Below are 13,375 nucleotides of genomic sequence, written 5' to 3' on the forward strand. Positions count from 1 at the left end.
ACTCAGGACCTTCCCATCCGTCCTCTCTACGGCCCCCTCTCTGCTCATGACCTTAGCCCCCGTCCCAGATGTCCTGAGCTGCCTCTGCGGATGGTGGGTCCCAAACCTGTGAAGAGGCAGTGATTCCATGGGAGGGAACTTGTCTGGCCCCAGCCTGTCATCCCCCACAGAGCTGGGATCCCAGCACACAGAATCCTCACGTGGAGCAGCTCCAGCGAGATGCCCTGATCCAAAGCCTAGAGAACTAGAGTGTCTTTATCTCTGACCCATAGTTGCCTAACAACCAGCACTTCGCTTAGGAACCAGACCGTTCATTCTGGGTGTCAGAGCTGGTATTCAGTCTCCGAGATGACAGACGGTGATGGTGACAGTTCCCAGGCCATACTGGTCTCTGGAGCATGCCCTATCCCCGGAGAAGCCTTGACCGCGGGAAGGGACTGGCAGCTCTGAGTTCTCAGGTGCCACCCTTTTGCTCCAGAGCTCCATGTGCCAGATCCTGAGCCGGTCCTCCATCCCTTCCCAGGCTTCCCTGGGTACGTGCAGGCTTCCAGTACCCCAACTCTCATTTGATGGGGACCCAGGAATACAAGATGTACCCTTCGCCTGGTCTCAATTTCTCCATTCTTAAGTCTCTCTCCCTATGACACTGCCCCCTAACCAGCAGATCCAGGGACTCCTGTGAGCATATGATGTCTAGGCGGGACACCTCCAACGGCTAAGAGCTCCACAGGGCGCCGCCAGCACTGCTCCTTGAGCCGCCATTTTCTGTCCTTGGAACCACATCGTGTTTCAGGCACAAACTTTCTGTTTGTTGTAAAGAGTTTGAAAGCTGCTCCGTCCTCCTTCCTCCCACCGACTCTCACACACTGGCACAGACAGCTGCGCCTTCAGCGTCACTTCAGCGCCCTCTGGTCTACTGCACGGTCAGCCTGGTGTGGCCTCCCCATGGCTGACGTACCTGCTATGGGAGGCAAAGCCCCCTTTACTGTCCTGCAGTCCCTGGACCAGGATAGCGTGGAAAGGACAGAGGCAGATGTGAAAAACGGGTACCAGCGTGAGCAACAAGCCTTTACCTGTTGACCCTGTGGCATTCTTTGACCTCTGTGGGGCAGAGGAAAGGAACAGCAGCTTTGAAGGGAGCCCTCACCCACTGTGGTGCTATGCTGGGTTTCCACTTTGGGCCTGGCACCTGCAGGAACTCGTGGGCCCCAGCTGCTGAGAGGCCTAGATTCTGCCTCTGAATAGCAACAGAATAACAAGTCCCTGGAAAGCAGGTCCCCAAAGGGCAGGGGAGGCTGCTGGGAAGAGGAGGGTACTTGGCTACATACTGATGGGGAGTTTGGGATGTAAAGAGACTGTTGCTTTGACCTAGAAATTCAGCCCCAGTGTGTTAATCCCAGGGTGAGGCTGCTTAGGATAGGGCTTAGTGGCTGGTCCTGTCCCAGTGGACACTCTTGGTCATCCCTGCTGGCCAGGCAGGTGAGCTGTTACAGAGTCTTATGGGGAAAGGGGACAGAGGACTTCCCTGTTGATGACTGGCCCCCAAGGGATTGTATTAGTTACACGGCCTTGATGGGCTGCTTAAGAGAGCCTGTCAGTTGGTACAGGCTCCATGAATCCAGACTGATGGGACCCACATCCTTGCTGCCCTCCCTCCCCTGTGTGGATCCCAATGGGCTCTTTGCCAGTACAAGCCTGCCTTGATGGTGCCCACCATAACCGGTGCCCACCTTCCTAGGAGAACTTGAGCTGGGCAGCCTGGGCCACACTTTTAGAACCTCATTTAAAAACCTCATTTTAGAAACTCATGGAAGAGTGAGGCATGTCCCAGTGGCCAGGGGTACAGTCACCCTCTCTCTGTACGACCTTCAGTATGACTCAGGGCAGATGGTGCTGGTAGCCATGTGGCCATTCAACCAGACTGAACACAGGACTGGCCCCATGGACCTTCCCTAAACATGGTACTGGCTTAGCTGAACCTTCTTGCCTGCATCTGTCTGTCCCCACAGATGTCCTTCCCTGACTAGAAAGCCTGTCCCTGTCTGTCTGGGGCGCTAACCCAGCGTCCCTAGCACATGTATAGTAGACACAAGATATTTGGGGCAGACTTAGCACCCAGGATCTGGCTCACACCACCCGTGTCTTCTGGACCCCCACATCAATGGAGGCTAACCCCTTTTACAGAGCGACCCTTCATTAGTCTGACTCGATATACCTTTTATTTGTTTTGTTTTTGAGACTACTATATGTCCTGTCTGGCATGGAACTCCCATATAGACCAGGCTGGTCCTGAACTCCCAAAGCTCTGCCTGTCTTTGTCTTTTGGTTGCTAGGATTAAAATGTGTGCCCCCACACCCAGTCCTTTTCTTCCTTAAAAAAAGGGGGGGATTAACTTTTGGGGGCAGAGGAGGAAACTTGCCACAGCGCATATGGGGGTCTGAGCTTGTCGGAGTTGGTTTTTTTCTTCTACCATGTAGGTTCTAAAGATTTAACTCAGGTCATGAGGCTTGCTGGAAGTGCCTTTCTTTCTTTGCCAAGTGAGCCATCTCATTGGCCTCCCTTAGCCCTCTTTCAGGCATGTCTAACCTGTGACCCATGGATCTCATGCAGCCGAGGTTTGTAATAAATATAGCCCAAGACAAACTGTAAAACTTACTTAAAACATTGTGTTTGGAGTGGGGCGTGAGTTTGGGTTTTGTTGTTGTTGTTTCGTAATTCAGTTGTGCGATTCCACAGTGTGAACTTTGTAGATGGCAGTGCCCTATCCTAGTGTCAAAGGCACACTTATTGAATGGACCCTGATCTCCTTGCTGCTGGCTCCATCCTTCTATTCAGGCTTCGTGGAGCCCACTCTTCTCTCTCTCTCTCTAGCCAGTGAGTGTCACGTGACAGCTGTGTACATGTCTGTGTGGTTTAGGTGTTTTGTTGGGTACAGAGGCATATAGACTCTGGATCATTAGCCATGAAGCCACGTGCCCCAGAAGGCTGGGACACTTGTACCTGGAGCACTCACTTCTGACCCATGGGCTCTGAGTGGCAGTCTGATGTCATGGATGCCAAGTACCGTGCAGTTAGAACACGGACCCAGTAAACTTCATGGGAACTCCTGCCCCAAGTGGCCCCGATTGTCCAGACCTCAGTTTCCCCATTTGCCTGTGAAGTGGGCCATCATGTTGCCAGGTTCATAGGGATGCTGGGAGGACTTGGTGAGAGCACACACTGTAAGTGCAGGGCCCACAGTTCTGTTTGGAGATGGCAGGGTTCTCAGAATGGAGAGAAACACTTCCTTTCATTAATAAAAAACATTAATAGCTAAACATCTTGAAAGCTTTAAACACAGAAACCACATAAAATCACAGAAGCCATGCCAGCCACACGAGGCATAGTGTACCAGCTTATCAAGGCATCTATGTTTGTCTGTATTTGCTGCAGCTTGGCTCTGAAAGACCAAAGTCATGCAGCTGAGGAAGGGAGAAAGGTCCTTGTTCAGTCCTTCAGCTCTTGCACCTTCCCCAGGGCCCTGCAGCCTCAGGTTGTCCAAAGGGCCGTTTCCAGGCATGGTTTTTCTGCCTTCGTTGTTGGATGATGAACCTTCATGAGTGGACGCCGTTCTCCGCCTTTATTTATATACATATGGTCCATTCTCGACCTGTGTCGTTTGGTGTTTGGAGACAGGGTCCCACTCTGTAGCCCAGGCTGGCTTCGAAGTCCCAGCCTCAGCCTCTGGAGCTCTGGGATTTCATTTTGCTTATATCTTCCTTCTCCTTGCATCTCAGAATCTGCAGAAAGTGGTGCACAGCGTGGGCAGCTGGCCCTTTTGCCCTCTGGTTACAGGGCCTGCTGTCTTCCTGCTTTGTGTGGAAATGTCTCATGTGCCTCGGTTCTCTCTGGCTGGAATACTGTGTCCAGGTTTCCTTGGCCATGTCTGTGAAGATCTCCTAAGGAATGGGTGGTTAAGGGTGCCCATTAGCAGCCCATTGGGGTATCATTACATTCCAGCTGAGGGCATTTCTGACTTTCCTGGCCCTGGGGGCTCCATTTACCACATCCATCTAATCTCTTGTTCAAGAAGACTCCAATTTCTCTTATCCGTTTAGAGGGAGGATTTTAGACAGAGTGTGCCCCCCACCACCAGCAGCTTACAGAACAAAAGCTTGTTCCCACAGATGCTTGCCAGGCCCTCCAGCGTTTCTAATTGGCCAATACATTTTGTTAATTAAAAACCAAAAAAAATGGCCTGACCTTCCCTGAGGGCCTGAATATCCAGAAGGGTAGAGTCTGGCTGATGGACTGCGGGGTCTGCCTGAAGTCAGTGGTGGCACAGGGCCCGCTGTTGCCACCTCCCGTGGTGCCACATTGCCTTGCACGGGTGCTGTGTTGTGATTATAGCCTTCTGTACCCATAAACACATAACATAAATGTTCTCAGCATTCACCTATTCAAACTGTGGCCCAGAAAGCCTGGGCTAGGATGGCCATGGGCCAAGCTTTAGGTGAGCATGCCGACCCAAGCACTAACCGCTCAGGGCTCATACTGGACAGGGCCAGCAAGGCTCCATGGTCATGCCCTGTCAGTCACTGGTCATTTCCACTGAAGGGCTGCCCTTACCCTGTCAATCATAGATTCCCAGGCCAGGATCCACAGGCTAGAGCGCCATTGGTGCTCTGCCTTTCCTAAGTACTCGCTGCTTCACTGGCATTCCTATATTTCCCTCATCACTCCAAGGGAGACACTCCAAGGCTTTCCTGCCGCTGGAGCCTGTGCTCTCAGAAGCTGAGAACTCCAGTGCTGTGTAGGGGGAAAGCTGGAGGCTCCTCCCAGGCAGCCATGGTGGACAACTGCCCATCCCTGGTGGCCTGGCCACGTGGGTCATTTGGGAATTTTCCCAACTTGGGTCTGTGTCACCCAGCAGCCCGAGCTTCTCGTTGGTGTAAACTGCAGTTTAATGAATGACTGCACACAAATAACCACCCTCACCCTGAGCGTTATTTTTAACCCGTGTCTGCTTTCCCATTTCTTTGCAAACCTTGTCTGTACGAGGAACAAGCCGTGTATCTCCAGCAGGCGTCTGTACCCTCTGACAGTGGTCATTCATCGTCCCTGGAGCCTCCTCCCAGTGTCGTCAGCCACTGGGGACCCTAGGAGCTTCTTCGGGCGCTGGGGCTTCTTTCCCAGATCACACTGCTAACCCTGATGAAATCCAAGTTTTGAATTCTTTCCCATGCTCAGTGGAAGTAGATTGGTGTTAAGGCCCCAGGTACTCAGTTCCTTGTGACCTTAAGGTGCACATGAGGAATAGCCCTCTTCCTGCCAGCTGTGGTGGCACACGCCTTTGATTCCAGTATTCAGGAGGCAGAGGGGGGGGCATAGCACACACCTTTGATCCCAGCACTCAGGAGGCAGAGAGGGGCAAGGAGATCTTCGTCAGTTCAAGGCCAGTCTGGTCGACATATGGAGTTCCAGGCCATCCAAGGCTAGCTACATAATAAGAAAATAAAAGCAATTAAGGAAATAACCCACTTCCTGTGACTAGAGTCATTTTGTAGGCCCTTTTGGTTTTTTTTTTAATTATTTACCTTTTAAAAATGTTTTGAGAAGCAGGTAGCCCAGGTTGGCCTCAAACTTGCTATATACCTGAAGATAACTCTCAACTGCTGATTTGTTCCCACCTCCTGAGTGCTGGGGTTACAGGCATGCACCACCTCACTTGTTTAGGAGGTTCTGCCAACAGCCACATCTCCAACCCTGTAGGCTTTTAGTGACTAATCTCTACTTGCACTTAAAATAACTCTAATCAGGAGACACTGTTGTCATCTCCTTTTGCAGATGGGGACACTGAGGCTCAGAGGTGACGAGAGCTTCCCCAGGTCACCACCCTATACAAAGCTGGGGTTGGAACTAGCACCGTTTAGCATCTCCCACACAGTGCTACACTAGACTCTAGAGACACCATAGTGTTCTACAGTTGTGCCAATGCCACAGCTCCAGACTCCTTGCACTTCCTATGGGAGGGGCTAAGTCCACTGTTGCCTGGGCAACCAGATAAGTGGTGGTGTTAGAAATGTGAACGAGCCTTGAGAGCTTGGGAGGTTCTAGCAGAGGAGCCTTGGACTGAGACCCAGCCTTCCCTATTCAGGGAGGGTTATCCTCTTGGACTGAGCACCGCGGCTTCCTGAGGGACACACATGGAACCACGAGGGAGGAAAGGAAAACCTGTCTAGCCATGGTGTTGAGATGGGCTGCCCTGGGATTGCCCTTGGAACCTGTCTAAGGTGAGGAAGCCATGGAGGAATATGGCTGAACAGTATGTGTCAACCTAGGAAGACCACAGGTTGCCACTGAGTCCTGCTCACGAAGGGATGGTTCAAGGCAGCCCGACCGCTCAGGACTCACTACCTAGCCCAGGTTAGCTTCCAACTGAGGATCTTCCTGCCTCAGCTTCCCAAGTACAAGTATGTGCCCTTGCGCTTGGCTAGCATCTTGTGCGCCACATGACTAATTAAATCACATCCAGGAGCCCAGTGCCTAGCCTAGCTGTCCTGTGTTTATCTATACTATAGCCACTGAATGCTTACTATCTTTTTTTTTGGTTTGTAATTTTTGAGATGGTTTTATCATTTTTTTCTAACCATGTAGTCCAGACTGGACCCAAACACTCCTAGGTTAGCTCATCCACCATGGGCTTTGCCAGGACCACTGCCTCTAACAGATGAGAGAGGCAGGAGCAGGTTGGAGGCATGGGAGCCAGCCCCCTTTTCCTTGATGGCGTCCAGAGACCAGAAGAGCATCAAGGGCAGATCTCATGCTTCCCTGACTGGGCTGAGTGAGGCCACCCAAGCTGCCAGTGCCATCAGGAAATGCAGGTGACAGGGACGCATTCAGTCTGGCAAAGAGTAAAGAGGGACTTTGGGGACTGGTTCTGAGAGCTCTGAGTGCGAGTCTTTCCCTAGGAGTAGGCAGGGGCCAGGAGCTGACCAGGCCAGGGGCCTCTCTCTGCATGTGAGGCCTGGGAGAGAACAGTCTGTGTCCTGCCTGCTCAGAACTCAGCCATCTCAGTGCGTCATGCTGCCCTGAGAACCACCCGACTCCTGGGCATGGGATGGCCCCTGCAGCACCCAACAACAGTTCTCTGAGGCGACTTGATTTCCCTTTGGGTTATGCTAGGCAGGTGTGCAGCAGTGAATCAAAGAGGAGCAGGAGATCTGGCTTAGTGCTAAGTAGGGAATCAGGATGAGAACTCACCTCCAACCCCTCTTTTCTTTGTGGGGAGAGGCTAGGGGCTATTGGGGAGCCCCTGAGATGGGACAGGTCGTACAGCTGGGTTTGAGTGAAGCAGTGGGTCACCTAGCGCAACAGTGGGTCACCTAGCGCAGCCGTGGGTCACCATGCACAGCAGTGGGTCACCTAGTGCAGCCGTGGGTCACCTTGCTCAGCAGTGGGTCACCTTGTTTGGGTCACCTAGCGCAGCCGTGGGTCACCTGGCACAGCAGTGGGTCACCTGGCACAGCCGTGGGTCACCTGGCACAGCCGTGACTTTTTCTAAGGCCTTTGTGTTGCTGGGAGCAGAGACTTCTAATGCCACACAGTGAGGGTGGGGGTGGGGAGTGTCCACTCCCTTCAGCCAGGGTTCCCCCACCTAGTTATGTCATCATCCTGGGCCACCACCACAGAGGACCAGACACTGGATATCAAGACAGTAGAAATGCCTTTCTGTGTAGTCTTTCCTCGGGGTGAGAATAAGGGTAGGCTGCCTCTGTGGGCCATCAGGGAGGGACCATCCTAATTCCTTAGCTTCTGGATACCTGGGGTCACTAAGCTGCAGCCACAATCCTCTAGTCCTTCCTGCATCTTCACGTCACTCTCTCTGTGTTTGTTTCTCCGTTCTGTGACCAATAGGACCCCAGTTCTTCTAGGAACCTCTTAACTAGTTACCTCTACAGATACCCTATTCCCAAAGACACCATACTCTTGGATTAGGACTTAGATGTATGTTTTGGAGGGACAAAGACCACTTTCTATACCCTTAGGTGGTGGTCAAGAGCTCCTGAGTCTCTGAGGGAGATGAGCTAAGAGCCAGCACCGCAGACCCAACTAATGGAATTGATGAAGAAAGGGGCTGGGCTCTGGGACAGAGCGATGTTACACTAGCAACACCACTCAGCAGCAATCAGTCCTGGGCTGGGGACTGGGGTGGGAGAGTGTGCTATCTTATTTACTGATACGAGCAATGAAGACAGGGACAAGACCTAGGCTGCCCAGGCAGCGGATGAGGAGCTGGGAAGGAGGATTAGTGTAACTGATGGGGAGATGCCTGAGGAGGAGAGGTAGCCTGAGGGATCTTGTGCTTTGCCCTAATGGGCACAGGCATTGAGCCTCAGCATTCCACACTGTCTTGGCCCTGAAGAAGACCTGAGCTACCTCTCCAGGTCCACACTCCTGTGTTAAGTGACCAGCCTGGCCATGTTGGATGTGCTCCTGGGCCCCTCCTAAGCTCTGAGACACTTGGTCTGATTCTCTGCCCCAGAGGATCAACCTGGGAGGAACAGCAGCCATTGCATCAGCGTATTTCCTTGGGATCGGAAAAACAGTCTTCCAAAAGCCCTCATCCAAACAAGGAAAATCAAACTGCACTGTCTGCTCCCTGGGGGCCCGGGACTCTCCCCCTGAGACTAGGTCTTCACTGACTTTCTGTGGAGGAAGCTGCCTCGATGGCCACTCACAGCCATACAGCTCCCCTGCCCTGACCACACAGCAGAGGAAACAGAAGCAGATGGCTGAGGCGTTTGGCACCTCTGATGTGATGTGCATACACATGCTTGTGTGCCGATTTGCATCTCTCTCTCTCTCTCTCTCTCTCTCTCTCTCTCTCTCTCTGTGTGTGTGTGTGTGTGTACAATAAAAGGGTCATGAGTGGTGAAGGTGGGTGAGAGGAAGCAGGAAGCAAGGATCTTGTGCTACCATACAGAGCTCATCAGTAATGACCACAGCTGGCCCTTAGGCTCCAGTTGCCTAGCACCAGAGCGAGGTTATGGCCACCTGTTAACAGTCCTTGGGAGATAGATTGTTTGATTAAGAGGCAGATAGACAAGACACAGGAGGCTCTCCTTCTTGGAATATACCTGTGTGCTGGGACAGGGCCTCCAGAACCTTAGGCAGCCCACAACTTTACCAATTTATTTTTATACAATGGGCATCTTGGCAGTACCTGTTTCTCGTGACCCCAGAACCAAATGAAGGCCCAGGAGCCTAGACTAGCCGCTCACCTTTAATGGAAGAGTCCCATGCGGCTGTGGCTGCAGCTGCTTCTGCTCTGGCTGTTTGTGGCTGCTGTGGCTGTGTGGCTGCTGTGGCTGCTTGCTGCTTATTCCCTGGGCTGACCCCAAACTCTGAACGGCCTTTGTCTGAGGAATTGTGGAGGTCGGAGGAGTAGAGCTGAGGTTACGGTATCATGTCAGGGTAGACATGAAAAGAGGGATCGTGGGCATGGCTGCTCCAGAACCCTGACTCTGCTACGTTTAGGCCGCAGGACATGGCCCAGCCTGATCTGAGTGAGGTGAGCTTGGCATAATTGTGGAAGATAAATGGGGAGCTTGGCAGTGGGAACCCAAGCTGTATCTCCCCTACGACCCCTGGCCTTGAGATTTTTTGATCCTGCTCGGCCTCAACTCTGGCACGTCTCACTCCTTACAGGACCCCTGCTGTCTCCACAGAGGTATCTTTTCTAGACTTAGCCCCCAGCTGGCCTCCTTTCAGCCGGAGTTCCCTCCCAAGGGTGATGAGCTGACCCCTCACCCCAAGGACTCCACCAGGTCCCATGCCCCAGAAGTTCCTTGTAGGGTGTAAGGTAATATTGCCTCACATATGCCCAAGCCCTCGTCCCAGGTGTCTGAAGGTGGTCAGACTTCAGAGGCATGTGTCCCTAAAACGCCTGGGGGTGGGAAGGGTTGAGAGTGTGATGTGACCAGGGACCCATCATGGCCTCTACAACACAGCCTGCAAGCATCTCTCTCTTCTCACCTGTCTCCTGCTGCTCACGGGTCCTGTGGCTGTGCTCCTGGTTTAGAACTTGTCATTTCAGAGTGTGACCAAAATGTCAGCGTACAGATCCAAATTTAGGCTTGGGAATGTTAAGGACCAGACATGCCTTCTCGCTTCTCCTCTGGAACTATTTCTTAGCCCTAATAGCTCTGGGGACTTGGGACCACTGTGGGGGTGGGTGTCTCTGGACCCCTCTATAACTCGGTGCTAGTAAACTGGCCAAGCAACTAGCCAGCCGTGGCAGAGTGTCTCTTGTGGTTTACTATTCAAGTGGTCTGTCTTTCTGCCCTTCAAGGGACTCTGCTAAAGAGTGGAAGAGTCAGGCCATGGTCCCTGGGATGTTTAGTGGAATGACCAATGATATGTCCTTATGGTAGGGGGAGTAATCTTTACCCTGATCCATCTGAGTAATGGGAAGGGGGCTTCTTCGGGAGGGACTGACCCAGGACTTCCAATGGTTCTGACAAGAAGAGGAGAGAGCTAGACTGGGCTAAAAAGATGGAGGAAGAGAGGTTGCACGGTGCTCACTGGAACCCCTGCCAGGAAGCATGCTGAGCCCTCCATAGAGATAGTCCAGAGTGGACAGGCAGGCCCTATGGTCAGTTCTCTCTTCCACCTGAAAACCCATGTACCCACCTGTGGGCCTTTGGAGCTGGGGAGTGGGTTCAGAGGCCTGTGACTAGAGAAACCAGAACCAAGGCCCACAGGTTGGTCACCCCTCACACAAACACTGTGCCGGTCTTGGGGTGTGGTGGAGAATGGCACCTGGCAGTGCTGGGCCCCACCCACCTGTCAGAAAGGCCTGCAGCTTTCACTGTAGCTTTCACCTGACTGACGGAACCAGTTTCCCCACAAAGCACAGGGAGGGGCCAGCTGAGGTTGTAACCCGCAGCATAGGGTATGGGGCCAGGGCTGTCACAACTGCTTATCCACGAGGGTCCTGCACCTACTGCCACCTCTCGCCTGCTTGGGTTCCAGCAGCAGCACAGTCAGGCTGCCAGCCAATTCCTGGAGTGATTAGATTAGAAGAGGCTGAGGGCTGAGGCCGCGGCCGTGGGAGACCCTGGCCTCAGGTGAGTACAGGAGGTCGGGCTGGCAGAGCAGGGAGGCTCCGGCTCCGGCCCTGAATCAAACTGTGGGACTCAGTTGACTTCTTTTTTCCTGTCTCAGTTTCCCTATATGAAAACTGGAAAGGAACTAACCACCAGGCGTGAAGCCTGAGGGAGGGTTGTGGGTGGGGTCCCCTGAGCATCGAGTAGAGAGGGGCCCTGGGTTCTTGGTGGGAGCAGAGCAGAGCAAGGAGGGAGGTGGGCCCCAGGTGTCTGAACCTAAAGCTCTTCTTTTGGGCTGTCTTGGTCTGGTTGGTGGTCCCCACAGACACTGGCAGTCATCGAGAGGGTGTGCGTGATTCAGTGTTTGCTTGTGCCTCAGTTACCACATCTGTCAAATGGAGAGAAGGCGGGAGAGAGTGCTAGAAGCCTCAGGACCCTTTTCCCCTTTCTTCTTCTTTTTCCCTATTTTACATGTGTTATACATGTGTGCATGTATGTTTTTTACATGTGTGGGTACATGTGAATGCGTACATGTGTATAGTTATTGTGTGGAAACCTGAGGTTGATGTCAGGAATCACCCTTGATCACTCTTCCACCTGTTTTTTTTTGTTTGTTTGTCTTTTTTTTTTTTTTTTGAGGGACGGTCTCAATCAAACTCAGAACTGGTGGGTTTGGCTAATCTTCCTTGAGCCAGCTTGCCCTGGGAATCCCTTGTCTCTGCCTTCTGAAGCTGGAATTACGGATGGGATACCAAACACCCATCAGGCTTTTCCGCGTGTCTGAGGACCAAAATTCTAGTTCTCGTGCTTGCACGGTAAATACTTTAATTCCTGAGCCATCTCTAAATATTCAGGGTCTTTATTGCTGCAAGCACCAGAATCCTTCCGGGCAATGGGAGGTAGAGAAGAAGGGGAGGGGCCCGCTGCCTGCCTGGCATCTGCCATACTCAGCAAGCAGGGGCAGGAGCGCAGGGGTGGCTCCCGAAAGAGTTGTTGATGAGACTGAACTTGCCAAACCTAGTTATCAGTGGCAGCTTTGCCCTGTGGGCATTTCACATTTCACCGTGTAACCCTCCCCCTGACAACCCCAGCTGCGTGAAGCTCCCAGGTCCTCTGTCCACTCCAGGCCCTTCTGAAAGCTTCTCATGGGGTGGACAACAGAGGGGGCTATGTGACTCAGCCCACAGACTAGGGCAGAAGGACATGTGGGGTCTGAAGTATTGCATGAAGGAAGCCAGAACTCTGACCACGCCAGGTGAGAGAGAGCCCAGGTGAGCAGGAGCCTCTCAGGGAGAGTCGCTTTCCAGCTTGGCAGGGGGCATGTGAGCTCATGGGGAAAGGGGGCTCAGTTTACCCCTCCAGCAAGTGAGGAACTTATTGCTCATTACATCTAGGGGAAGCAGAGAGGACAGTTGGATACAAAATTGGACCAGGCTAGCATGAAGTGCCTGTGACCAGGTGAACACAAAGAGGGGAGCTGCTGCATGGTGGAGCCCCAGAGGGATGCCTTTGGGAGTTCCCCTCAAGCCTTTGGAATGGTGGATTCTTGGTTTTAAGTTCCACCGCAGCCCAGATGCACAACTATGCAAATCTTTCCCCAGCCCTCTCAAGGTGGGATGCCTCTTGCAACAGAGGACAAGGGGGGATGGGAGGTAATTTGGGGCTATTCTGTAGTCTATGTTACAAGCCTCCCTGAGCTGATCTAGAGCTAGGACTGGGTCAAGACTAGACATTAGTTACCATGTGGTCTCTACCAGCCCTGTCCCCCAAGTACCACTAGGGCCTGGGTGGGCATGTCTGATGTGGTTATTGTTCAGTGTTTGACATTGGACTCCTCACAACACTTCCAGGGTCCCACACCTGTGACCCTTGACACTCAGCAGATAGAACTTAATGAAGTATGGGATGTCTGTCTCCAGTGGTCACTTGATCTAGGGCCTCCTGGCAGTTTTCACATTCCAAGGTATGGATCTGCCACAGGACCCCTGCGACCATGCTTGGCAGTTTGGAGATACCCTCACCCCACCTTGCTCCCTAGTATTGGGCCAGTCCGGCTTTGTTACACCCCACAGGTGGTAGCTCCTAGATGTGTGGGGTAGCCAGGCACCCACAGATCCCATGGTAGGACTGGTATGGGGACAGCAGGCAGCAGAGGTCCCTCTGGCAATTTCTTTGGTCTCAGACACCAGGCTCATACAGCTAGCCAGATCACCTGCCATCTTAGAGATACTGGCATACGGGGTCCTTAGTGTCCTTCTTTCTGATTGAGGGGCAGAAACCATGT

General features: G+C 52.7%; 1 protein-coding gene across 2 annotated transcripts in view; it reads left to right on the forward strand.

Moving 5' to 3' along the window:
• Osbpl5 (oxysterol binding protein like 5) overlaps window positions 1-13,375 on the forward strand; it is a 55,269-nt gene that overhangs the window by 5,058 nt on the left and 36,836 nt on the right. The window contains exon 1 of one of the 2 annotated variants that reach the window (XM_085693408.2): window positions 10,948-11,112. The exons of the other annotated variant lie outside the window; for it this stretch is intronic. The gene's annotated coding sequence lies outside the window, so the exon portion shown is untranslated. Of the gene's footprint in view, window positions 1-10,947; window positions 11,113-13,375 lie in introns of those variants that run through there. 2 annotated transcript variants of the gene reach the window in all.

This window comes from Myodes glareolus, chromosome 7 (genome assembly GCF_982192425.1).
Source record: "Myodes glareolus chromosome 7, mMyoGla1.1, whole genome shotgun sequence".
In the NCBI taxonomy this organism is placed as follows: domain Eukaryota; kingdom Metazoa; phylum Chordata; class Mammalia; order Rodentia; family Cricetidae; genus Myodes; species Myodes glareolus.